This window comes from Rhinopithecus roxellana, chromosome 19 (assembly GCF_007565055.1).
Source record: "Rhinopithecus roxellana isolate Shanxi Qingling chromosome 19, ASM756505v1, whole genome shotgun sequence".
Lineage (NCBI taxonomy): Eukaryota > Metazoa > Chordata > Mammalia > Primates > Cercopithecidae > Rhinopithecus > Rhinopithecus roxellana.
Window position 1 is genome coordinate 32,202,286 of NC_044567.1, and position 27,032 is coordinate 32,229,317.

General features: G+C 52.9%; 1 protein-coding gene across 3 annotated transcripts in view; it reads left to right on the forward strand.

The window, feature by feature from the left end:
• The window catches only part of RBFOX3 (RNA binding fox-1 homolog 3), a 524,150-nt gene that overhangs the window by 118,337 nt on the left and 378,781 nt on the right, over positions 1 to 27,032 (forward strand). For all 3 annotated transcript variants that reach the window (XM_030923589.1, XM_030923591.1, XM_010381944.2), the window contains exon 2: positions 11,745 to 11,889. The gene's annotated coding sequence lies outside the window, so the exon portion shown is untranslated. The remainder of the gene's footprint in view (positions 1 to 11,744; positions 11,890 to 27,032) is intronic.

A 27,032-nucleotide genomic window follows, 5' to 3' on the forward strand; every position in this document is an offset into this window, starting at 1 on the left:
TCTGTATGTCTTCTCTGCAGTGTATTGTACTTACTGGTTGAAATCACGGCGGTGTGGACCTGTGCTCTGGCCCAGGCCCAAGTGCTTTGCTGGTGAGGAACAAAAGCTGGTGCCAGCCTGTGCGGTGGGAGCAGTCCTGCTTACAGGCAAGCCGCGGACGTTTAGAGAGGCTATGCAGCTTGCCCAGCGCTTCATAGCTCCAGGAGGCAGGGTGGAGGGGGACAGTCAGCCTTCAGGCCTCACCCCTTACACTGCATCTTCTCCTGCCCTGTCTGGCTGCCAGCTTCCCCACCAAGACTCTGAACTGCTGAGGGGACAGGTTCCCACCACCTAGCCCAGTTGCACAGGCTGTTGATGTTTGTTGAATGCTTGAAGGAAATACGGTGGCCACTTGGCCTTCCTACAGACACCTTCATTTTAATTAATATTTATTTATTTATGAGATATGAGATGGGGTCTTGCTATGTTGCCCAGGCTAGCCTCAAACTCCTCAGCTCAAGTGATCCTCCTGCCTCAGCCTCCTAAGTACCTGGGATTACAGGCATGCACCACCGTGTCCAGCTTCCCCACTTTTAGAATGATGGAAGAGCTGGTCTGGGTCACCTTCAGAGTCTCCTGTCCTTCTCCACCTCCTCCCCCAGCCCGGTTATGTTTTCTTCCAGAGCCAAGGAGCCCTACTGCTGTGGCAGGTGTGTGACTTGGGGAGGGAACGGTTTTCCCACCAGTTGAACTGGGCCTCCAGGTGAAGCTCAGGGTTTTTATCTTTCTTTCTTTCCATCTATTTATCCAACAAACATTGAGAGCCTAGGACACCTCACGCACTTGGTTTATGGTAGTGAATGAAACGGATTCCTCCCGGCCTTCATAGGTCACGGCTGAGTAAAGAAACAAATGAAAATATAATTACAGCTTGCAACAAATGCCAGGCAGCTATGACAGAAAGTGACCGGGAAACTGGGGTCGGGGACTCCTTTAGCTTGGGTGGTCAGGGAAGGCCTCTCATTGAAGACTGAAGACCTTGGGAGTGGGATCTGAGGGATGCGATGGGGCCAGCAGCCAGGCAGGGAGGTGGCAGGTAAGGAGGACTGGACTGAGACAAGGTAGGTGGAGAACTTGGTCCCTGGGAAGCCAGGGTCCTGCTGGACCTTTGTAGCATCTGACACTCTCCTTCTGGAAATGCTCTTGATACAGTTCGGATGTGTGTCCCCTCCAACTCTCATGTTGAAATCGTTTGCCAGTGTTAGAGGTGGGGGCTGGTGGGAAGTGATTGGATCATGGGGGCGAATCCCACATGGATGGCTTAGCACCAGCCCCTTGGTGATGAGTGAGTTGTCTCTCAATTAGTTCATGTGAGATCTGGTTGTTTAAAAGAGCGTGGTGCCGCCCTCATCTCCCCTCTTGCTGTGTAATGCGCCTACTCCCTCTTCACCTTCCACCATGAGTGGAAGCTTCCTGAGACCTCACCAGGAGCAGGTGCCAACACTGTGCTTCCTATACAGCCTGCAGAACCAGGAGCCAATTAACCTCTTTTCTTTGTAAATGACCCAGCCTCAGGCATTTCTGTATAGCAATGTAAGAACAGCCTAATAGAGCTCTCATCCTTGGGATTTTGTAGTGTTCTCAGCCTTGTCTCCCTCCTTTTGATGGCTCTTGCTTATCCCTCCTCACCAGCCTTTCTCTCCCACCACTGCCTCCTGGTGTGCCCCAGTGTGACCCTCCTCGCCTCTGTAATCTGCTCTCATCCCGTCTTCTCACTTTGTGTTCTTATCCATGACTGTGGCTACAGCCCCATTCATATTTTTTTGTAATCCCTGTGTTGTCTATTGCTGTGTAATAGATTATCCCCAAATTTAATGGCTTTAGACAACAATCATTTATTAGCTCATAGTTTCTGAGGTTCACGAATCTGGGAGGGGCTCAGCTGGGTGCCTGGCTCAGCATCCCTTCGAGGTTGCAGTTTATGTTGGCCAGGGCTGCAGGCATGGGAAGGCCCAAATGGGGCTGGAAGATCTGCTTCTAAGCTGGTGTCTCTTATTGGAGGATCTGCTTCCAAGCTGGTCTCTCTCATGGCTGCTGGCTGTGGCCCCAGTTCCTCTCCAAGTGGCCTCTCTGTAGGGCTGCCTGAGTGTTCTCATGACAGGGCGGCTGACTTCCTCCAGAGTGAGAGAGAGATGGAGGTCTTTTAAGACCTAATCTTAGAATTGATGAACCTTCACTTCTGCTGAATTCTATTGGTCACACAGACCAATGTTGGTATGACAGGGGAGGGGACAACTCTGGGCACCAGGAGGTGAAGACTCAGGGGCTGTCTTAGAGCCTGGCTGCCACAGTCCCCAGTGCAGACAGGATTCTCTCCAATTTAGATGCTAGCACCACCCACTGACCAACCACCTTCCTGGACATTCCAGGGGCTCTTCAACCTCAGCATGTCCAATGTGAGCTCAGCCCCATCGGCCTTGAAACATCATATTGTGCCATTTCTTCTTTGTTTTGTTCTTGAGACAGTCTTGCTCTGTCATCCAGGCTGGAGTGCAGTGTCGTGATCTTGGCTCACTGCAACCTCCGCCTCCTGGGTTCATGCAATTCTTCTGCCTCCAGAGTAGCTGGGAATTTAGGTGTGTGCCACCACGCTTGACTAATTTTTGTAGTTTTTAAGTAGAGACAGGGTTTTACCACGTTGGCCAGGCTGGTCTCAAACTCCGGACCTCAAGCGATTCGCCCACCTGGCCTCCCAAAGTGCTGGGATGACAGGTATGAGCCACCGTGCCCGGCCTCGTGCCATTTTTAACATAGGAAAAGGTGTAAGGAATAGCAGAGTGGACTGCAGGTAATAATGCGATAAATGACACCTTCACCGAGCTGAAGGCCCCTGCACTGTAACTTCCTGATGTCTTGGTCTCCCAAGCCCACCTTCTTCCTCACCTTACCACAAACTGGCCCCCTATTTATGTAGCTGGACAAACCCGAAACCGGGAGGTGGCTTGCGTCTTCCTCATTTCCCATGTGGGTGGGACTGGTCACCAAATCCTGGTGTTCACAGTCACTAATCTCCATCTGCCTTTCCGTAAGCCATTGGATCACCTGGGCTGCCTCCCCGCTGAGATTCCTGCCTTGTTTTTCCCCTCTACCAGGCCCACATCAGCACCAGAGCATGCTTCCGAATACCCAAATCTTCATCATGTCCTGCTTAAAATTCCTCAAACGGCTTTTTAAAGTCCTTTGTATGGTGTTCAAGGTACTTCCTGATCTGGTTTCTGACTTATATGTCTGGTCTCATCTCCTGCTACCCCCAGTCCCAAACTTCCTCTGTCACTTGCATTCCCTAGATGACATTTCCCCTGCCCCTTCTGTCCAAGGCTCTGCACCTGCCCTCCTCTCTCCTCCCCTTCCCTCTCCTTTCTGATTCACTCCAGGGTTGGTCACCTGCCCTAGGAAGCCAGAACACCTCCCATGAATGCAGTACCTCTGCTTAGGTTCCCAGACGCCCATCACCCATGTCTCTCGATTGGCTTTTCACTCTTTCATGCACTCGCTCAAGCATGTTTGCTTAGCACCTGGGGTGTGCCAGGCACTGTTCTCAATGGCTTAGCTGTGGCGCTCAGAAAAATAAGGCCCCAACATTCTGGAGCTTGCCATCTTGTAGGAGCCCATACCCCGTCTCTCCTGGGGTTGTGGTTTACCTGTTCTCTCTACACTGCAGGCCTCACAACAGGTGCCTGTGGTGTTTCCAGCTGTGCCCCAGTATCCATGCGGGAGGGACTCAAGAATGTTGAGCACAGCAATGACTCTCTCTGGAAGGGCCAGAACCTGGAAACTAGATGAGTTGCTTGAAACCCAAGTGGCCTACCGAGCCAGCCATAGCCGGGCTGAGAATTTGCTGTTGTTGCTGCATTTTGGGGAACATTTCTGGTTTGGGGCCCACAGTACTCCCTACCACTAGGGTTAGCCTCATGGCCAGGGTTCTGGGCCCCCAACCCAATGAGCCCGGGTCAGGCAGTCTCCAGCCTCTCCTCCAGAAACTGTTCTCCCGACCTTGGGGAAAATTGCTTTCCAAATTACAGCCCTCCACTTTACAAGCTTTAAACACAGCGCCGAGGACACATAAATTACAGAAGGCCCTTCCCTTTCCTGTTGGATACGTTGAATAATGCAACATTTCAACAATACCAAAAGGTACACTGTATTATTAAAACACACTGGTATTAAAAAAGAAGAAGTGTAGCTACAGTAAAATTGTCACCGACTCCCACCAGATGCCAGAAGAATAAAACCCAAATTACTTTTGCCAGAGACAGGATTCCAAAGGCATGAGGGGAGCCAGGAACTCAGCTGGTTTCACAAGAGTGGTTTAAAAACGGGGGGAGGAGGTTCATTTATTCCGAGTATTATATATTCCCCATAATCTTTACTACTAAAATGCGGTGTTCTGCGTTGTTTTTCTCTTGGTTAAAGAAAGAGCAAGCTTTGCTTTCTTAGTTTGAGTCCCATTTCAAACTCTGATTTTGGTTAGGAGCTTATGTTTTGCGGGGTGCAGAGGCTGAGGAGGAACTGGGGTGATGGAAAACAGAAGAGAGCAAGCCAGCAGCCCTGAAAGGTATCGTGAGAGGGATTAGCTAGAAAAGATGGCAGAAGCAGAGCCACTGGCACCCAGGGAGAAGCTAGTGTAAGAAAAACAGAAGGAAAGAGAACAGTGCCTGGCGGAAATGTACCCCGGGCAAGCTCCAGAAGGCTGCATACCCTGAGGAAGGGCTGCAGTTGGGAGGGCGCGCAGCTCTAGTGCCTTTGGAGAATTCCATGGTTTTAAAAATGAATGTTGGACCAGGCCCAGTGCCTCACACCTGTAATCCCAGCAACTCTGGGAGGCCAAGGTGGGTGGATCGCTTGAGCTCAGGAGTCCGAGACCAGCTTGGGCGCCATGGTGAAAGCCCATCTCTAAAAAAAATACAGCCCATTTCTACAAAAGTCCATCTCTACAAAAATGAGCCAGGCATGGTGATGCATACCTGTAGTTCAAGCTACTTGGGGGACTGAGGCGGGAGGATTGCTTGAGCCTGGGCGGTGGAGGCTGCACTCCAGCCTGGGTGACAGAGTGAGATCCTGTCTCAAAAAATAAAGTAAAGAAAGAGTGTTAAATTCTTGCCATTACTCTCATTCTTTTTTTTTTTTTTTTAACTTTCTGGCAGGACTAGAAGGCTAAAAAGTTCTGCTCTCTACAATAAAATGTACCAGCAAAGTGCAGTTTGGGGAGAAAAGCACAATCTAAAATGTGCGAGTGGAATCCTCTGAGATTTTGCAAGTGCCATTTTCTGAGTCCCTCCAGGAAGCCAAATAAGAATACGGGCATATTTCTGGTGATATCACTATCTTTGTTAAAAAACAAACATAAAACAAAAAAACAAAAACATGAGCAAAATGACCTAAAACCCAAAGTTGATTTCTGATGATTTTAGGGTCCCCTGGTCTTGGAGTCCCCTATGCTATGTCCCTAAATGGCTCTTTCACAAGCCCATGTCTGACCATCACAAAGAGGCCTGTGGCTCTGGTGGCCTTCAGAGGTCATTTGACTCCTTGGAGTATTAGGAGAAAGTGCAGTTGTGATTTAGTGCAAAGCCCTTTCTGTCGTCTTTCTGTGTGCCTTGTGCAGGGGGCAGGGAAGGTGACATCCCAGGCACTCTGGGCGGGGATGGGGTTGCTACTGCACCTTGCTGAATGCCCGGCACCTGGGTCTGCATCTGCCACATAGTGGGCACTTCCTGTGAGTTGATGGGGGAAAGGATCAGGGATGTTCAGATGTCCCAGGTCACACAGTGATAGGCTGGGAGGAGAACCCAGGCCTGTGGGTCCTGCTCCAAGCTTTTCCCTTGCTGTTGCCTGAAATGTTCCAAGGCACACCAACCAGGCTGTTGCAGAGAATGGAGTGTAGCATGCCCTGAGAAGATGAACAGCCTCAGAATTCAAGTTCTGCACTGGCAGGGCTGCGTCTGCCCTGAGGGGGATCATTTTCTCCCTCCCCCATGCGCTGCTGTCAGTAGGCCTGGGGAGGGGGTAGTAAAATGGGGGGCTCCTCCTCAACTCACCAGCTACTTCTACCTCTCTGTGATGCCTCATCTTAAATCCTATAAATGAAGCCACATCCTCAGATGAGCCTTAATTTATAAAAGGCTAGTGATGTCCGCTTGCATGCTGAAGTTCAAGTGTGGCCTTCTATTTGGAGATCTGGGGGAAAAAAAAATCCAGGATATCTGTATGCTTGGCTGTTGGTCCTCTCTCTGCACAGGAGGCTGTGAGTGTGAGGGTCTCAGTTCGCTTGCTTTGCCATGTAGAATGGGAAGGTCATTCCACCTCACCCCCACCTCTAGGAGCCTGAGACCATCCTGTGGTCAGATGCAAATCAGTGACAACTTCTTGATCCCACTTGTTTGTGTTCAGGTCACCCAGGAATTTTCTTTTTTTTTCTTTTTTTTTTTTTTTTCTGAGACGGAGGCTCGCTCTGTCCCCCAGGCTGGAGTACAGTGGCGCCATCTCGGCTCACTGCAAGCTCTGCCTCCCCGGCTCATGGCATTCTCCTGCCTCAGCCTCCCAAGCAACTGGGACTACAGGCACCCGCCACCATGCCCGGCTAATTTTTTGTATTTTTAGTAGAGACAGGGTTTCACCATGTTAACCAGGATGGTCTCAATCTCCTGACTTTGTGATCTGCCCACCTCAGCCTCCCAAAGCGCTGGGATTATAGCCGGGAATTTTCATCAGAAACGTTACCCAGCTCCACGCCACTCACCCAGATTGGCCGCCTTCTTTGCAGCATTCATTTCACCAGAACTGCTGAGCGCCTACCGTGTGCCGGCGCTGGCCAGGCACTGGGGCACAATGGTGAGCCAACACTGACGGGGGCTAAGGACAAGGATGAGGATGGTGGTTCGGCCAGGCCCTCCCCTCCCCCGTCTCAACACATTCTTTCCTAGCTGTGCTTGCCCCTTGCTTCTGGCTCCCCCTGGCTTCTGCAGCATCTTGGTCCACACAAGTCCACACTTCTGACCAAAGGCAACTCGTGAGTCCAAGGTCGTCGGGGCCCGCCGGGGCCCGCCAGGACAGGTCATCTGACTTCTGCCTTCTCTGCCCTTCCCTGGGACCTGCTGTCCTGGCCTACTCTCTGCCTGGCCAGTGCGTCTCACCTGGACTATTTGCCTGTGGACTCTGCTCCAGCTACCTTGTGTGCCTCACCCACGCCTCTGCCATGGCCCTCCTCAACCTTCCCCTGTCCAGGCTGGGTGAACGTGCCTTGTCCCCAGAGGCTTCCTTCCCTCCTCTTCCCTCCCTCCGTCTCTCTCACTCCTTCCCCTACCTCCCTCTTCGTTTGCGTGTCTGCTTATTTTTTGGTAGAAGACGCTTTATAGCAGTCCAAATGTTTATTTTTCCATCTTCTCTTTTCAATGACAAGAATCTGAGAGGAGGTCTTTTGGGGCCAGAGCACCAGGGGCTGCCCCAGCTTCGTGCTGCCTCGGGAGCAGTGCTGGCTGGTTCTGCAGCAGGCTGAAGTGGCCAGGCTGAAAGCTGGGAAGAGGAAACTGGCCAGCTGCAGATGGGGGCGCAGGGGTCTTTAAAATCCCACTCTGAGACTGAGGCCCTCCTCCAAGCCCCAGGGCACAGCCCTCACCCTTTGTAGGACACTCCTCACGCTTCCCAGCTCTTCTGGGGGCCCTGCCACCCATGACCAGCCTTCCGGGGATGCTTAAGCCTCTCCCTGGACCCCTATATTATTTGGGGGCTCTGTCATTAAAGCAAGAGGATTAGATCCTGAGGAAGCAGGTGGAGGGTAGGGTCCAGGATGGCCTGTCTGTGCTCATGTGCATATGTGAGCATGTGTGCACGTGTGTGTGTGTGTGTGTGTGTGTGTGTGTGTGTAGGGGACAGGATGGGGTCTCAGAATTCCCCACCTGACCTCCCAGAAGAGGGGGAGGTGAGGAGGCCTCAGAGGCTTTTGCCTGTGAAGGTCAACAGTGGGGTGTCCCTGTGTGCTCTGCTGTGCTCTGAGTGCTCCCTGTGTGCTGTGCTGTGCTCTGAGCACTGCACTCAGCACATGGTGAGGGGCCATAAATACGGCTCAGAGAATGAGGAGGACACAGCTCGCTCCTGCGACAGACTGGACGCTTTTGTCCCCAACAAGTGGAGGAATGGCAGCCTGTGGCCTCGACCAGGCCCCACCCACCCTGGTCCCTGCCACTGCGTGGGCTCGCTCTGAGAAGCCACCTGCAGCCCAGCCCAGCCCCCCACTCTGCTCCCACCCCTGCTGGGCTGCGGGGCCTCGAGAGCCTTCGAGGGGACTTGGTCACTGGGCCTTTTGCCTCCCACTGCAGTTCCACTCCTGCCAGCCACGAGCCTGGGGTGAGCCCTGAGGTCCCCAAACCCTGTGGCACCAAGGGGTCAAGCGTGGGGCACAGGGGCGCATGCGGAGGGGGCCATAGGCCCGTGTTCTGTGCTATGGGTGATGGTTGGTGTCTCCCACTGCGGAGTGGGGAAAAACATGCCATTACAATCAGGGACAAGCTGTTATCTCCCACTCAGCTCAGGTTGAGGAAAACAAAACCAGGCTGGGCCTATCGGTGGGGCTGGGACACAGCACCTTCGCCCAGCTGGCAGCAGGGGAGGGATGCAGGACGCACAGGACTCGCCTACCAACGCCAAGGAGGCTCGAGCCCACGCAGGGGTAGCTGTGCTGGGGTGGGTCCCCGCACTCTGGACTCAGTAGCCTGTGGATCTCTCATGTCTCCATCCTCTAAGCTGGCAGCTGCAGGCGGGGCTGGGCATGACCCGTTAAAATGAAATAACCTCCTGTGAGCTTGGCTTGCAAGGTGCGGAGGAGAGGTGTGGGGACGCCAGGAGCACCACCTTCAGCTCGGCCTCTGGGGGGATGTGAAGACATTTGCACCCAGAGAAGGGGGCCTGGGTTTCAGGCATGACACGCAAAGGTCTCTGTGCTGGGGAGGGGAGCAGTGGGGTTAGAGCTTCTCTTGGGTTCCTTCATTACATTTCCCCACCCTGTCTTTGTTCCCTCTAATTCCTCCCCATCTCCTTCGGGGGTTAGGTTCCCTGGCCCTGGACTGGCTGCCAGGCTGGGCAGCATCGGTGTCCATGTGGCCTCGGGGGATGACTGGGGATCCCAGGGATGGACTCTGTTTACATTCCTTCCTGTGGGCACCTCCCCTGCCAGGGCTGCTCTGGGGAGGGCAGCTCCATTCGCCTCAAAGGCAAGAGAACTGACGAGTCAGGAAGGGTGGCAGCCCCAGCAGACAGCCCACCTCTCCCCAGGCTCTCCTCCCACCCAGGCCCTGGGCTGCTTCTGCTTTGGGGGTGGTGGGAAAGCGCAGCAGGGCAGGAGTCTCCCTGGACCACCTGCCTCCATCCTGGCTCTGGGAGCCCTGTCTGGGGAGGAGGCGACACTGAGAGTCAAAGCAAATGCTTGGGAATCGCCTCCAGGACAAGAAGGGTATCCTGTGGTCTCCCTGAAAGCCTCGACAGGACCAGCAGAGACTCGAGGGCTTTCGGATGCTTCTGCTTCTCCGGTCACTGGGGCAGCTGGAAGCTGGGGCTGTGGGGGTGTGGACACCAGGCTCAGAGGAGGCTTGGCACAGATCTTCAGTCGCCCACAGACCTCCCTGCCCAGGGCCTGGTGCAGTGTGAGTTCTAGCCCTTGCCTTTTCTGCTCCTGCTGAGAATCAAGCACTTAGGTCGCAGAGAAGCCTGCTGCCTGCTTTCTCTCCCCACCAGGCCAGGCCCCTTCCTGGGGTCCCTTCCTGCCCAACCTGGGCTGCCTTCCACCTCCACCTGAGTCCTCTACCTCTGTTCAGGTCCCCTGCCCCCAGGCCCTCTCCCAGCCACCTCCCTGGCTGCATTTCATCCATGGAGCTGTTCATATTACTTACACTTTTGCCATTGAAAAGTGGCTCCCACGCCCAGCACTGGGCACTGGGCTCGGCACCGATGGTTCCTGAAAGGGCAGATGTTCCCCAGGCATTGCTCCAGGGTTGCTGAGCTCTCTAGGAAGCTGGTTCTGCTCTTCAGTGTGGGGGTTGTGCTCCGTTCAGTGACTGGATTTTAGGAAAAGAAACAAATTGGTGAATTTATTATTGTTGTTGTTGTTGTTTAAAACCCCGTTGTGAAATTTCTGGGTGCTGCCAGTGGTGGGGGCGATTCAGGGAGACACACAGCTCAGCCACTCCCTGGCCACCCCGCTCTCATGACTCTATCCCGAAGACAGTCTCTCGGGTTGATCAGAGCGGATCTCCTAGATCGTTTTTGTGTCCTGTCTGGCTGACGGCACACATACACTGTTTGGGTTGGAGTAAATTAAGCAAACAAGACTTTCCAGGCTCAGGTCTACCCCCTGCCAGCCCCTACCAACGAAACAAACAGAATCCTCCGGCCCCCTCCGTTTCCCGGGAATTCCTGCTCTCCGGTGTGATAGTGGGATATGTTTCTAAATAAACCCAGAAGAATTAATGGGGGAGTAACTTTTGTGGGTTCATTCATTCATTCATTTACTTATTCACTCAGAAAAATATGGAGCGAGCCCCAGCTACGTGCCAGGCACATCCTGGGCATTGGGGATTCAGCACTAAATCCAGCAGATGTGAATGCCTGCCCTCAGGGAGCCTGCATTCCAGCAGAGGCAAAGCGGGATGGCGGGATCCCGGCACATCCACATGAAGCCAGATGTGCTAAGTCCCGGGAGGAAATTCATGGGGAAAGGAGAAGGAAATGCCACAGGAATGCTGGTTATTTTGATGGGGTGTTCTGTTCCTGGATGGCCTCAGAAAGGTGCCATATGTGCACAGTTCTGAGGCAGGCACGCAGGGAGGCAGGGAGGGAGGCAGGGAGGGACAGAGGGAGGCAGACAGGGAGGGAGGGAGGGAGTGAAGGAGCCCTGCAAATGTGCAGGGAAGAGCATTCCATGCAGTAGACGTGCAAAGGCGTGGTGCAGGGGTGGGGTCGGGGAGGCATGCGCCTGCGTGGAGGGATGGCCAGGAAGCCAATGGGGCTGCAGGGGAGAGAGGGAGTGTGCTAGGAGAGGGGGCCAGACTGCCGAGAGCCCCAGAAGCAAAGGAGGGTTGGCCGTGAAGCTGTCTACGAGTACATGGCCGCCTTGTGAGACCTTGCATCTGATCTTCTTAGGAAGTCCCCAAATCATAGAAGCCCGACTCACCTGGCTTGCAGGCCGCTGTGCAACTTGAAGTGTTTCTTCCAAATGATACAGGACACCAGTGAAAGGCTGTGTCACCAGATCAGGACAGTGACATCATCGGATGAATATTTTTAAAAGAGAGGGACAAAGTAGCTGGGGGAGTGCAGACAGTGGTGGGTCCTGGAATCTATGCTGGATGGGGGAGGAAGTGAGAGCAGGCGGCGGTGGGAGAGGCGATGGGGAGGGGCCCGCGTGGTGGGGTGGAAGAGTTGCTGGGGGTGGAGGACCATTGCAAATGGGCTGGGAGAGGGGCGGACCCTGGGATGGACTGCACCGTTGGTTGTTGGGAAATAGGGTCCTAATGATGTGTTTTCTGCAAGTTTCCTTTTACTCCCCTGGGGCATAAAAAGCCAAGTGCCCTTTGGAGGGTGCCAATCCCTGGTGGCAAACGGTTGGCTTTGAAGCTGCCTCTTCCTTGTTTATTAACACCAAATGTTTGTTTTAGATCAAAAGGAAGATGTTTCCTTCAAAGGCATTTTTTTTACTTGCTTTTTTCCCCCTGCAGGTTGAAATTCTGTCTCTGAGAAGCTAACAATCTTCCTGCGGTCGCTGCTCCTCCCCAGCAGCCCCCTCCTTGCCAAGGACGGTCCAGAAGGAGCCCCACTGGGGCCTCCCTGCACAGCAAAGCAGACCTCACCTCCCACTACCAGGTAAGGCGGTCCCACCTGTCCACCATGCCCATCTCCAGAGTTTCCATTTGTGGAGGAAATACATTTTAATGCGGCAATTTTATTTGACAGAAAGGGTTGCGGGGTAGGGACGTTCTTTGCTGGTCTCCAGTTTTCAGGTCATGGTGTCTTTGTGGAGTAGGAGGGGGGCCGTCGACGGATGCCCAGGAAGGTATGGGGTAGAATTTTTAAGGAGTGACCACTCTTCGTACCCTGAAGCCTATCAGCCTGGCTTCGGGGCAGTTAGTCCTGGAAGGAGGTTGGGCGGGGTGTGGGGTCCACTGTCTGGTGTCAGCAGAGATGCCATAGAATCCAAGGTCAGGGCCTGACCTTCCCCTGCACGGTTCATGTTCTGCTGCCCAGATTGCCCCGCAGCTCAGGGAGGGCCCTGAAGCCTTCGTGTGACTCTAGAGGGGACGGCATGATGCCTGTGTTCCCACCCCCCCGTTCAGCTCTGACACTAACTGCCAGTCAGCGTCCGACTCCACAGGGTTCGGGCAAAGCGCTTTGTAAGACGGCTCTCACTTCGAATGCAAGCTGCCAGGGCCACCTGCACTTGTGACCAGTGGCAAATTCAGAGGTGTCCAGGACCCCTCAGTTTTGAGAATTTGCTACAATTCACAGAACAACAACAAAAAGGCACTACACTAAAAATGACAGTTGTATGACAGTTGTGTGATACACATAGGTTGAGGTCGGGCAGCGTCCTGGATACGGAGTAGCCACACCCACTCACCGTGGAGCTAGGATGCACCACCCTGCTGGTTCACCCACAACCAAAAGCTCCCCGAGTCACGTGGCTGAGCTGTCTCCAGCCCTCTCTGCTACCCTGAGGTGGGGAGTGAAACTTCCAAGCCTCTCCTCACGTGCACGGCCAGCCTCACGCTGGAAGCCTCCTAAGGGTCCTTATGCGTTGCAGGTCAGCACATGGTCAGGTGTGGGCAGGAGTGGCTTATGACTAACAGAAGACACTCCTATCCCTTGGAAACTCCAGAGGTTTTAGAGATCACCTCCCAGGAACGAGGGACAGACACCAGGTGAATTCTTTCTTAAACCCCCATGAGGTTCAGTGCAGCCCCATTCCCTGCTGATAGACAGGGCAAAGCTGTGGGTCATTGACCCCCATGCAGGGAGGACTGGAGCCCTGAAGCCTGCAGGCAGGCTTGCATCATGACCCTTTCTGGGCTGAGCAGATGATACCAAAACCCTAGGCAAAGAGACCAGAGGCCCGGACACAGGCTGGTCTCTCCAATACCCATCAAAAGATGCCCTTTCCAGAGCCCGCAGAATCGGAAATCTCTACGCACAATCTGGGTGCATCTCCAGGCATGTGCTGCTTGCTTCTCTCTGGTGAAGGCCACGGGTGCTCTTCTCTGCTCCAGGGCTCCCTGGGGTCTTCTTGCCATAGCTCAGCAATCCAGACTGTCCTGCATTATTCATTCCACAGCCTCGAGCCCCCGATGTGCTGAGCCCTGTTTGGGGTGCTGGAGACGCAGTGGAGACAAGGTCACGTTCTGGCCCTCATGGTGTTTATATTTAGCAGGGACATGGAGGATCAATGTATGTTAGGCGCACATAATGCTGTGAGGATAAACGCAGCACGCTAAGACCAAGGTGAACGGTGGGGGCTGTGGCTTGCACAGGACAGAAGGGCAGGCCCCGGGTGCTGACATTGTGAGCTGAGACAGAAGGAAGGGAGGGAGGACCCCAGGATGTCTCAGGGGAGAGCGTTCCAGACAGAGGGAATGGCCAGTCCAAGGTGCTGAGGCAGCGACATGCGGGCATGCTGGAGAAGTAGCAGGAAGGGCTGCTGTCCCGGGGTCTGGGGACTGTGCAGGTGGAGGAAGGAGATGACGAAGAGGGTCCAGGACTGGATGCAGAGGCCTTTAGGTTGGGGCTGAGGATTTTGGATTTTGTCTTAAGGGTGATGGGAGCCACTGCAGGGTTCTGAGTGAGGGATTAAATGGCCTGATTTGGGATGTATGAAGAGGGCCTTCTGTGAGGGGGACAGAGTGGAAGCAGGGGACAGCTGAGGAGCCCACTATCCCACTCTATCCCCAGGAGCACTAGCTCTGCCATGGACCCAGGAGGAGAGGACTGGTGGATCTGAGCCCATGTCTGAGATAAGCCCTTAAACAATTCCCCTCCTCTGCTGAAACGGCTATCACTCCATTCCGTAAACCATCAGGGACCCCTCAGGGAGCCCAGAGGGGAAGGCCACACACCCCAGCCGGTACCAGGACAGAGAAGCAGCAATGTGACTGCTTAGAGGGCAGGAATCCCACTCCTCGTTCTGGCTCCTTCTGCCCTGGGGCTCGCCGCAGTGTCGTGGTGAAGGCAACGCTGGTGTGCCATCAGCCACGGCTCCTGGTCAGGTCACTCTGTGCCAAGATCACTGTGCTTGCAGGCTGTCTGAGAAAATGTATACTGGACACGAGGTTTGGGCCTGGCCTCAGTGCGGGACGAGCGACCCCCTGAGATCATGCTCTGTCTCTGGAACCTCAGAGGCCTAGTTCCAAGAAGATGCTTGCAGCTCTGTCCCCAGGGGAGGGCCCCGATGTACAGACATCCTGCAGGCCATGACAGTAGCACCATCTCCCGTGCTCCTCTGAAAATGCCACTTCCTGCTGCCTCCAAGAAGGAGGTTGCAGGGCCCAGCCTTACCTTTCTGTGGGTCTGAGAACCTGTGTCCCCCAAATAGGTAAATTCTTGGGGTTATCAACAGTGAAAGCACAAGACCAGCCCACCGCCGAGGGAGGGTCTGGGAAGTCCAGGGGCTGGTAGGGTCACCCCACAATCTCTTTTGGACCTGAGCTACTTCCCTCGGTGTGTTCACTGTCCAGCCCCTTGTTGATTCCAAAGGTGTGCTCTGAATTGTGAAGTGAGGAATCTGCCTTTCAGAGTCTTCCTTTTCTAGGAGGGCGAGGTCAAGGGGCGAGAAGGAAGCCCCTCTGAGCAAGGAGCAATGCGGTCCGAGTCCTGTGTGTGGCTTTGAATCTCTGCCTGTCTTTTATTCACTTTCAGGAGGGTGGGTGGTGGGTGTCTGAAGGAAGAGGGCCAGGTACATGTATCTGAGGTCAGGTGTACCTGCAGACACCCTCCTGCCCCGCGTGCTCCTGGGTTATCCCTGCGGCCTGGACATGGGCTTCAGAGAAGGGGCTGCCAAAACCACCTTCGGGCTACCAGAGCTCTGGCATGTGGATGCCATCGATGGCCCAAAGGAATGTGACTAGAGGAAGGGGCTTCCTAAGAGGGACTTGGAGATTAGTGATGGAGAAACCCGGAGGGAAAAGCCTGCAGGAGCTTTTGCCCCAATGAGGCGCGCTGGCCTTTCTGATTCAGGAATGGCCTTGGCAAGGAGGCCTTTGAGCGAGACTCCCCATCACTGCAGGCGAGTCCTTGCTTCGAAGGAGAGTGTGGGGAGGAAGCCGTTTCCGCCTAGGACATTGCCTCAGCCCCGGTTGATTTCCTCTGCCTTGGAAAGGGTCCCGTCAATTAGATCCCATTTTAAAGCTCATCCCTTTAAATATAGATTCAATTTGGGTTTTACTGTATAGTAAATTCTAAGTCCTTATTAAAAACATGGATGGAAATTAATCTGCTGCAAAATGAGATTTGTCTGTTACATGCAGTGGCTGAGGCCTGGGGCAGATGCGTCTTTCAGGTCCACAGGGAAGAGATGGACCTGAGCAAAAACTCCAGAGGAGGGTCATCTGCTCCTCCAACCCTGACCCTTCCCTTCCTTTCCTGTCCCCTTCGCCACTCTCATGGGGGAATAGGAATTTTCCTAAACCACATTGCAGTCCATTGTTGGGGTCACTCAGAGGAGCCAAGGAGTGTGGCCAGTTGTCTCTTCTCCAGATGTTTCTGGGGGCGGGAGCACGTTTGTTCTGGAGCTGAGATAAACAAAGCCTTCTGCCCTGATGCAGACAGCATGAGACGGGAGCGGGGGCTGCCGCGCACGCCATGGGGCTGAGAGTGAGCCTGCCATGGTAGTGCAGCTTACACTATCCAAACTCATCCATCCACCCCGGCCCTTACCCTCAGGGACGCACCCATGAGCGGCAACACGTGACTTCCCATAAATCATCTCCGAATGAGCGTGCTTCCTGCACTCATCCATCACGCCCGTCTCTTGTCTGCTTGTTTTTAAAAGCTGTTAAACTGGAATCCATCACAGGGGAGCACAGCACCCTCGAGGGCCAAGCCGAGACACGGGCTGCCCGCATCAGCTGTGGGAACGTGCGCAGGGCTTTCTGGAGCATAAGCCTGAGCGTTGCCTGGTGGCAGGAAGAGGGAGATCATGGCTTCATGTAGTTACACCAGAAGTGGATGGGACGTTGCTCCCAGGCTTGCAGTGAATGCATTCCTGCGGCGGAAGCTTGTCCTACGTGCTCCTGGGTGGAACAGGCGGTGCCCAGCCGAAGGACGTTGCTGGGGTCTCTCCTTCCTGCAGGGGCATCTTATTTTCTTCTTGGATCCAATATTTTAATGAGAAGACTTTAGTTTGAGCCAGTCTTTGGAGATATGGGTCCTAAAATCTTCCGTGATTCCTTTTCTATTGATAAATGTATTTGGAAAATATTTAGGAAGGGTGTCAAGCTCAGCCACTTCAGTCCCTCATTCTGATCCTGCCACCCTGCCCTTTTGCTTGCTTGTTCTCAGAACAAGCTCTGAGGATGTCCCTGTGAGAAAGAGGACGCAAGACAAGGACCTGGGGCCCCACTGCATTGCTTCTGTTTCTCCCTTTCTTCCTCCTCCTCCTCTTTTCCTCTTTTTTTTTTTTTTTTTTTTTTGAGACGGAGTCTCTCTCTGTTGCCTAGGCTGGAGTGCAATGGCACGATCTCCACTCACTGCAAGCTCCGCCTCCTGAGTTCACGGCATTCTCCTGCCTCAGCCTCCCAAGTAGCTGGGACTACAGGCGCCCGCCACCATGTCCGGCTTATGTTTTATATTTTTAGTAGAGACGGGGTTTCACTGTGTTAGCCAGGATGGTCTCAATCTCCTGACCTCATGATCTGCCTGACTCAGCCTCTCAAATGCTGGGATTACAGGTATGAGTCACTGCACCCTCTTTTTTTTTTTTTTTAATTAATCTTTATTTTTTTTGAGATGGAGCCTTGCTCTGTCACCCAGGCTGGGGTGCAGTGGCGCAGTCTCAGCTTACTGCAACCTCTACCTCCTGGGTTCAAGAGATTCTCCTGCCTCAGCCTCCTGAGTAACTGGGATTACAGATGCACGCCATCACGCCTGGCTAATTTTTGTATTTTTAGTAGGACGGGGTTTCACCATGTTGGCCATTCTGGTCTCGAACTCCTGAGCTCAAGTGATCCACCCGCCTCGGCCTCCCAAAGTGCTGGGGTTACAGAGTGAGCCACTGTGCCCGGCCTTCCTCCTCCTCCTTTTCTTCTTCCTCTTCCGTCTCCTTTTCCTCTTTCTCCTCTTCCTTCTTTTTTCTCTCCCCCTACTTCTTTCCTTTCTCATGCCTCCTCCTCTTCCTCCTTCTCTGTCTGTCTGTCTGTCTCTGTCCCTCCACCCCGTTGAGGAATTGTGTGCACTTCAGGTTTTTCTGTACTTTCTCTTCCAGGGCCCCTAATTCTGCCACTCTGCCTCTGTCTATCCTTTCTATCATCTGCTTCCTTCTCTGCAGTTCTGGTGACTTGGCAGTCAGCACTCACCCCTCACAGGGGTCGGGGAGATGAGAAGACATCAGAGATACCTTACCCCTTCTCCTTTCCTCTTCAAGGGGAAATGTGTGGCTGGAATCCTTCACACGCCCTGAACTGACTGGCGTGGGGTTTGCCTCCAAGAACTCTTTGTCTCCAGCCAGATGTCACAGACCTCAGTGGCAGTTGTGCTATTTTGTCCCATCTGCTTCTGGCTTCGCCTCTATCCTTTTCTTTGCCCTATACTTGTTGGCTGAGGGATAAAACTGCTTGTTGGCACTGGTGTGACATTTTTAAAAAAATAGAAAAACGGGCCAATATTTTTCCTTGGTGACTTTTGAGCTCTGTGAGTGAGCAGCGGAGGAGGTTTGGCGGGTCGCAGAGGGCGCTGTCGGCGAGATCCCCAGGACACCGCTCCCAATTACAGCCCATTAGTCACTCTGTGTGTTAAAGCATTAAGAACAATTAAGGGTGAGAAGAGCTTCCAGATGTAGTTCCAGTGCTGGAGTGGGAAGGGAGGCCCTGCCGCTGCTCCCCAGATGGAAATAATCCAAGGAGAGGAGCCAGCAGGGCTTGGCCCCTAGGGTGTCGTTGGCCCCCAGAGCCCAGGGTGTCAGATGCAGCCCCCAGGACAGTCAACCTGGCCAGTGGGGCTGAAAATTCAGATCATCTGGGTCGATGTCCTGTGACTGCCATCACAGAACGCCACGGACTGGGTGGCTTCACACAAGAGCTCTTTGTTTGCGCCAAGTCCTGGAGGCTGGGATCCAAAATCAGGGTGGCAGTGGGATTGCTTCTCAGGGAGGAGCTTTCCCGGCACACGGAGGCCTTTCTCCCGGCTCTGGGGGCCACTGGCCATCCTCTGTGGGCCTTGGCTTATAGACGCACTGTCAGTCCAGTCTCTGCCTCCATCATCACGAGGCAACCCCACCCCCATGCCTGTCTGCCGTGCGTGACATTCCTGTGTGTGTGCATTTGTGTGTGTGTGTACATGTGTGCATGCATGTGTGTGCACGTGTGTGTTCTCATTTTCATCGTCTTCTAAGGATACCAATCATTAGATGAGGGCCCACCTCTTAACTTGATCACATGTGCAAAGACCTTATTTCCAACTAAGGCCACAGTCCCAGGTCCTGGGGCTTAGGGATGGAACATGTTTTAGGGGGACGTGATTCCACCCACTGCATCCTCCAAGGCTGCCAAGGAGGAAGATGAGCCCAGGCACTATGACTCTACAGCCCACGACTCATCCTGAGGTGTCCCCTGGCCCTCACAGCCCTGATCTCACCCAGACACTGAGAAGCTCTGGAAAAGAACCATCCCTTGGCCGATTTTAAGACAATGATAAGAAGATGTACAGGCCGAGCAGTAAAACCAAGGCCAGAATGACTGGAGCTGTAAGAGTAGACATCGAAAGAACCCCAGGACCCCAGGTCAGAAGGCCGTCCACAGACCTAGAGGAGAGGGAGGTGCCTGGTGCAATGGGCTGAGATCCTTCTCTGTCCCCCGCCCACTTCCCACCTCCCACTGCTGCGATCGGACTTGAGAACAAACTAAGAATTAAAAAGCCAGACCCCAAATCTAAACCTAAAAATAAACAGTTCGTGCTGCAAGTTTTGGGCACACACTTTTGTCACAGGAGAGAGAAACCGGAGTCTTGCTCTGCCTGTGGGAGAGGGAGGCGTTGTAGAGCTGGGCCAGGAGAGGGGAGCCCGTGAGGTCTCTCCGGGGGGCTCTTGAGATGTGGAAGGAATAGATCGGAAGGAAAGGTCAGAGCCAGACCTGAGAAGCAGAGGGAAAAAGAGACCTCTGGGGAGAGAGGGATGTGGACACATTTTTGGGTGGGCACGGGTGCTGAAGTTAGTGATGCGTGAGGCTCTGGCGGTGAGGCAGGCCAGTGGGCATGCAGCAGGGACTGAGTCAGGTGGTGATGGTGAAGGTAAGAGTCCAGGCTGGTAAGAGTCCATGAGGACTTTTGGAAAATGAACTAATGGCACCAAGGAATGAGGGGAAATTGAGGCAGGAAACAGATTCTGGGTATACGCTGCACTGAAGTTCATGGGTACAAAAGTCAAATGTGAGTGAAGTGACTTTCTGCACAGACTTTGCTCCCTATTTTCCCCCTGCACGCACAGCCCACCCTCCTCTGAGCTGCTGAGGCCCCCAGTGATAGGGACCGTGTCTTCAGTGAGAGTCAAGAAATGATTGTCGCCATCGTTGAGGGGAAGGAGGGTTAGTCCTCGTGTTCCAGGATGGTATGTTGACACGTGTGCAAACATGATCCAAACAGACCCCCCACACAGAAGTAACTGTGCAGAATTTGTGACTGCGTCATCACAGAGATGTTCTGGATAGAGAAACATGAGAAGGTTCCACACGGATCTGTACAAATCCATTCGTTTTAGATACAAAATGATCAAGAGCCACCAGGGACCTGAGTTAATGGCACCCGAGAGCCTACGTGGTTCTTGCTGGCCTCATTCTTAGATGGGACCTGGGGCTGAGGCCCTTGGTGTGATTCCGGAATTTCTTCATTTTTTTTTCTCTGCGTTGACACGTACATTCCTCAGAGGGGGTTGTCAGTGAATTCCACAGCAAAGGTGAATGGACGCGTGAGGATTTGTATGGATTGGGAGAAAATTATTCTTTTACCCGATTTGCAAGGATACACAAAGTGTTTGCAGGCTTGGTGCTTTCAAAGACATCTGTGTTCTGTTGGGGAAAGAACAGAAAAGGAGCGTCAGCAAATGCCTGAGGAAGGAAAATTAATTTAGAAGTAGAGGTCAAGGCAAGCCTAACTTTAGTTCTGCGTGTGTGTGTGTGTGTGTGTGTGTGTGAGTGTGTGTGCTTTTAGGACGAGGAGGAGAAAAATGGAGGCGGAACAGAATAATTTTTCTTTTTTCCTTTGGGGTGGGAGGGGAGACGGAGCTTGGACAGATGGTGTTTCTGAGTGACCTTGCATTGCTGAGCGTTGCTGAGTAATGGCTGGAATTGCAGGGAGCTTGCAGGGTGTGGCCACCTGCAGTCACCAGCGGGAGTTATCAGGATGTCAACATTATGGGAGGGCCTGAGAGCAAGCAAAGATAAACCCAAGTTCAACAAAGATCAAATAACACACTCGTAACACAACTCCATGTGGGAGGCATCTGTGGGCCTGGAGTGTCCGGAACAGTGTGCAAGGCCTGGAAATCTATCAGGCTGACGTCCCTGAATGACACGTGTGAGCAGGTTATCTTACCCGAGGTTCTCGTCCCAAAATTTATATGAATCATCGTGAATCCTCACGACAGTTCCACCTCAGGCTCTGTGAGGAAGCTGAGCTGCAGATAAATGACCAGCCCAGGGCCACACAGAATTCGAACCCACAGCATCTCCCTAGCAATAGGCTCGGGACACACCTCACATGACCCATATCCCAGCTACTCAAAGTGAGGTCTGTGGATGGGTGCCAGCCAGTGAGCTGCCGCTGCTGATCCCTGCAACAGTACGGAAGTTGAAAGTCAGCATTTAGACTTTGACAGTCATTTGAAGGAGTCATTTTAGGTCTGATGAGTCTAATCATAAAAACCTGGGCTTTGTACTTTGCATGCCTTCTTTATTCCATGTTTCTAGTGATTCCTCTTTTATAGGTTTTCTAAACACCAAAAGTATAGGGCTTGTCATCTCAGCTACTCAGGAGGCTGAGGTGGGAGGATTGGTTGAGCCCTGGTGTTTGAGATCTGCTGGGCAGCATAGTGAGACCCTGTCTCAAAAAACAAAACAAAGAAACAAAAATGTAGGTCCAGAATGAATTGGGAATAAACCAATGAGTCCTTCACCACAGATAGTTTGAGAAGTGCTGGTGTAGAGGCCACGCAGGTCAGATCACAGAACTTGCCATGTTTGAGTAAGCTCTGCCACTGACCAATGGACCCAGGGCAGTGTCCTCGCTTGGGAATGGAGGGTGGTCATGAGATGTGGGAGGTGTGTGGTCAGCTTGGGCTGCCACAACGAAGCCCCTCAGCCCGGGGACTCACACAACAGAGGTTAATTTTCTCAAAATTCAGGAGGCCAGAAGTCTAAGGTCAAGCTATTGGCAGCACTGGTTTCTTTGAAGACCTCTCTTTGGCTTGCAGATGGTTGTCTTCTCCCTGTGTCTTTGCATGGCCGCCCCTTGATCTGTGCATGTCTGTGTCCTAATCTTCTCTTCTTAGAAGGACGCTGGTCAGAGTGGATGAGGCCCACCCATAGGCCTGGTAAGGGTCCTATCTCCAAATGAGGTCATATCTAACATACTGGGGGTTAGCACTTCAACGTACGAATTTTGAGAGGGCACGATTCAGTCCGTAACAGGAGGGTGCATGGGAATTTTCTGTACTATTTTTGCAACTTCTTGTGATTCTTAAATTATTTCAAAATAATTTAAGGACTACCACTCCTAACCCTCTGCCATCAGCTAACATGGCCACTGTGGTTTATCTCAGATGGGTCCTGTCAGGCACACTCATCATTCCAGGTTTGGGGGAGCTGCTCTCTGGGATGGAGGCCAAGTGGGCATGACCCAGAGCCCACCCTCCACCCCAGCTTACTGCCCTCTGGTCCTGCATATCTGCAGAGGGCAGCTGGGCGGTCGTCGTCATCTGTGCATGGAGCTGCCTCTTTGGTCCTGTCTCTCGTCGCCTGTCCCCTTTGCTCTCTGGGGTTCCTGAAGGGCGCAGGCTGCAGCTTCCTCTGTTTCTCCCACAGTGCTGCACATAGTAGGTTTCCATAAAGGGTTTTCCTGAGGCGTCTTTGATATACTGTGCTCGGTGGAAATTTGGTCGCCCCTCTTGAAGTGTTCTCCCTTGACCCTGCAGAACGGTGGGATCCCTAGGTGTGAGGTGTGATGCAGGAGTGATGCATGGGGCTGGGCTAGCCAATCTGCCTGCGTCCACGCAGGCTCTGCACACACCCTGGCCACGGGCATGCAGGCAGTGCTACTCACTTGGCAACATTCACAGAGTCCTTTCTTGTTATAAAAAGCACTTTGGGTGATGACTGTCCTTTAAACACTGAAGTCCATGGAGAGGTGACAGGTGTGTGTGCGCCTTCCTTGTTTATGTCATGCCATTTGTAGCTGAGAAAGCCCATGCCTGTACCCGCAGTGCTGGGTAACCAGCGTCTGCCTCAGCCACCAAAACAAATGTCCCTCAGGCCGGGGTGACCAGAGGTGACGTTTGAATATTGTTTCTTGTCTGTGAGCCAGAATGTCATTGGATGGGTCATTATTCTAAACCATTCTGTTGCTCCAAAAGTTCCCAAGGCAAGGTCATCATGGTTTTTGAATTATTTAGTATTTTGCCCAGCCCTGCACGCTCTTTGAAAAATGCATTGCCCTCATTTCCCGGTGAATACCCCAAGCGTCGCACCCCGACCAGTGCTGGTCACGTACCCCACTTTCCATGAGCTGAGAGCCATCATGGCTGGTTCCCATGAGAGACCCTTCGTGTGTCCTGGCCTCTTCCAGCAGGAGGGGTGCCAGGGACCCAGGAGTCACCTCCGTTTTGTAGTATGGATGTCAAGCATTATCACTGAGGCCAGCAGAAACCTTATTTTGACCACCTACGAAGCAGTTAATTTGGTTGAGTTTTTCTCCTTCACTGAATAGAAAGGAAGGGCTGGTTCTTTTATGTTATTTTCTTTCGTGGTGGTGCATCACAGAGCTAGAACATGCATGCAGTGGGCTGTGCTCAGGCAAAGGGAGATTAAGTGGCTTGTCTTGGATGACAGAGAGGCACACAGCATTTCCCTGGAGGTATACATTTTCCCTGGAAGACTCCAGAAGAGAGGAAATATTAAACCTGTGCCCCTGAGGGACTGGGCGTGTGTTGCCAGAAGGTGTCCAGAGAAAGGATGACATTTCTTTGAAGTCTTATTTGTTCTCTTAAAACTTCAAGCACATCTTACATTGAATCCACAATATGCTTGTGCTGGCTGTAACCTAACAGTTATACTTCCCCCAGACACTTTGGCTAGAAAGGATACTGTGAGAAGAGGCACATGCGTGGGCTGTGTGGCCAGCCACCCTCATCTCACCTCTGCACACCATTGGGGGCTGAGGGGGGTTCCCTAGTTTGAGAAGCATGTGGTAGGATGTTGGGGAAGGGATTCTAACCTTAGATGCATGTGTGTGCTGAGGGGTGGTTTGGAGTAGAAGAATTTTAATGCTACCTTCCTTTGAAATTTTACGAGACTCTGCTTATAATGTGGCAACATTTCACACAGGGAGCCAGTAGCCTCAGGGGCAGGGGGAGCTGTTGAATGAAGACAGCCCTCCCTCCAGCCCTAGCCCAGCCACCAGCCTATCTGATTTGCTGTTGACAGTCTTTACTCTTTCCCCTCTGTCTAGCAGGGTGGACACATGGTATTTTGGCCACTGGGGCCAGGATGATGTCTCAGGTACACACACACACAGGCCACTGGGGCCAGGATGACGTCCCAGGTACACACGCGTGGGCCACTGGGGCCAGGAGGACGTCCCAGGTACACACATGTGGGCCATTGGGGCTGCGGTGGTGTCTCAAGTAGTGATCTCCTGAGTTCAGGTGAAATTGAAGCACACAACTGTTCTTTCTCCAACATTCGCAGGGCCCTTTTGGGTCTGTATTGGGACCAGGGGCTGTGTGTGTGGAGCTAAATGTAAGGATGACATAAAGATGACCCATGACAGCCTCTCCTCTGAGGCGCCCGTGGTCTGCAGGAGGCCCTGCACGTGCTTACGACCCTCACCCTGGCTCTTAGTCACTCCTTGGAGCACCCTGCCAGGGATGTGTTTTAGGGTGAGGAGCCACGGGCTGGAGATGATGAGACGGTCTTCCATCTCCATGCACGCTCTCTCTTGTGCGTGTTCTCCCTCATGCATGTTCTTCCTCGTGCACGTTCTCCCTCGTGCGCGTTCTCCCCTGTGCATGCTCTCCCCTGTGCACGCTCTCCCCTGTGCACGCTCTCCCCTGTGCACGCTCTCCCCCAGGCACACTCTCCCCCATGCGTGCTCTCCCTCATGAGCGCTCTCCTTCATGCGTGTTCTCCTGACTCCACGTGAGCAAGCTGCCCTCCCCATTACATTTAACTAGAGGTCCTTCCCTCTCTTGGTTCAGATCACCCCATCCTGGTGGAATGAGGGAGGTCGAACCTGTTTTTTTGGGTCCCATATCCAGTTGTGTGCAGCTGTGGGCAGAGGGAGCGAGTCTGGTCCGGCAGGCTCAACGTGGCACCTAAAGGGTGGTGGGGTGGGGCATGTGCCGTAGGGAGATGGGAGGTGTGAGCAGCTGGTCAGCTGCTTACCTGCAGGACGGGACAGGGACAGCAGAATGTAGGCACATGGCAGTTGTCCAGGCTGGAGCATTAGGCAGGACCAGGCGCCCTGATGTGGAGTGGGGTCCTCTCTACACACATCCCTGTTTCAGGTCAGGTCTGGTCCCTGGTGCCTGGAGGGGATTCCCAGGACCACATGGGTGGCCAAGGGGCCCCAAGACCTGGACTTGAGCCCACCCAGCATACATGTCAGACAGCTCGTGACCAGGGAGAATTCAACTGGCTTGAGTCCTTGGCTCCTCTGCTGCCAACTCAATGTCAGGACCTGGACCAACCTTTCTGAATGACCCATAAAGGAGGTGTAGGGGAAAATATAGGCTTTTTTCCTACATTTTCTCCTCTATAGAGGAGCTATATCCATATCTATCTGTATCTCTATCTATATGTATCTCTCTCTATCTCTCTCTATCAATCAACCAATCTATCTGTCCATCCTCCTGTCTGTCTGCCTGCCTGCCTATCTGGTATCTATCTATCTATCTATCTATCTATCTATCTATCTATCTACCTACCTACCTACCTACCTACCTACCTACCTACCTACCTGTCCATCCATCCTCCTGTCTGCCTGCCTATCTGCCATCTATCTTCCTATCTATCCATCCATCCATCCATCCATCCATCCACCATCCATCCATCCATCCATCTATCTGCCTGCCTATCTGCCATCTATCTTCCTATCTATCTATCCATCTTCCTGTCTATCTGCCTGCCTATCTGCTATCTATCTACCCACCCATCCATCCATTCATCCATCCATCCTCCTATCTGCCTGCCTATCTGCTATCTATCTATCTATCTATCTATCTATCTATCTATCTATCTGTCTGTCTGTCTGTCTGTCTGTCTGTCTATCTATCTATCTATCTATTCATTCATCCATCCTCCTGTCTATCTGCCTGCCTGCCTATCTTCTATCGATCGATCTATGTCTGTGTATGTATCTATCACCCCTGTGTGTATCCATCTGTCCATCCATTTGTTGATCTATTATCTGTCTGTTCAATCATCCATCTATGTATCTGTCTACCTACCTGTCCATCCATCCATCCATCATGTCTATGCATCTGTCCATCATCTATCACTTGTCTACCTGCCTGTCTATCTGTATGTCTCTATATCCATCTGCCTATCCATCCACTCATCTGTCTATTATCCATCTATGCAGGTATCCATTTATTCATGCGTCATCCCCTGTCTATCTGCCTATCTATGTGGAACTCATTAATTTCTATCATTATTGTGAAGTTGATTTTGGAAACTTCATCCTCCTTTGGTCTTAGCATGTGGAGTTCAGGGTGGGAAGGGCAAATGGTCAAGGTTAGGTTTCCTGGCTCCACAGTCCTTCTTGGTTAACCAGAGCCTCTCTCAGCTCCTAGGGCTCAGGGAACAAAACAATGCAGGCAGTAAAGCTGCAAAGTGGGAAGTGAGAGGCAGGAAGGAGGCATGATATCTGACTCGGCTGTTGGAGAAGAACCATCTCCTGGGTCCTCATATCCATGGCACCTTGCAGGGAAACAGGCCATGCTCAGGAGCCACAGAGAAATCAGAAGGTCAGAGGGCATGGTGGGAGGGGGCAAGCAGAAGAGGAAGCCAACTTCCCAGAGACCTTGCTCAAGGTCCCTTCTTGGGAGGACTCAAAGCCCCATAGCAGAGAGAAACACTGTGATTCCAAACAAAGACCATAGTGAGCCCAGGGAAAGTGCAGCTCGGTGAGGAGAGGTGCCCACTCCTGGATCCTGGCAGGAGGCAGGTGGGGCACACATTCCAGGGACCCTGGCACTCATGGAGCCTGAGGGCCTGAGCCCCATGGAACAGGTGCTGCCCCCCACCCTTTGCAGTTAGGAAGCTCAGGGGCGGAGCTGCTGGTGGGGATAAGCCTCTCTGTCAGGCAGGCAGAGCAGGGGGTGGCTCAGGAGTTCTGGCCACAGGTGCACAGCTGGGACATGCCCCCGGGACATCAGGTGGCCTCGTGTCCTCAACGTCACATGAGTTTACCTGGCACCAAGGGGGATCATCTTAAAAGAAGTCCAAATTTAAAGGAAATTTGGAAACAAGGTTCTTTGAGTTTTTCCACCCTCTCTCCCTCCTCCCCTCTCTGCCCCCATCCCCACTTACTTCTTTATT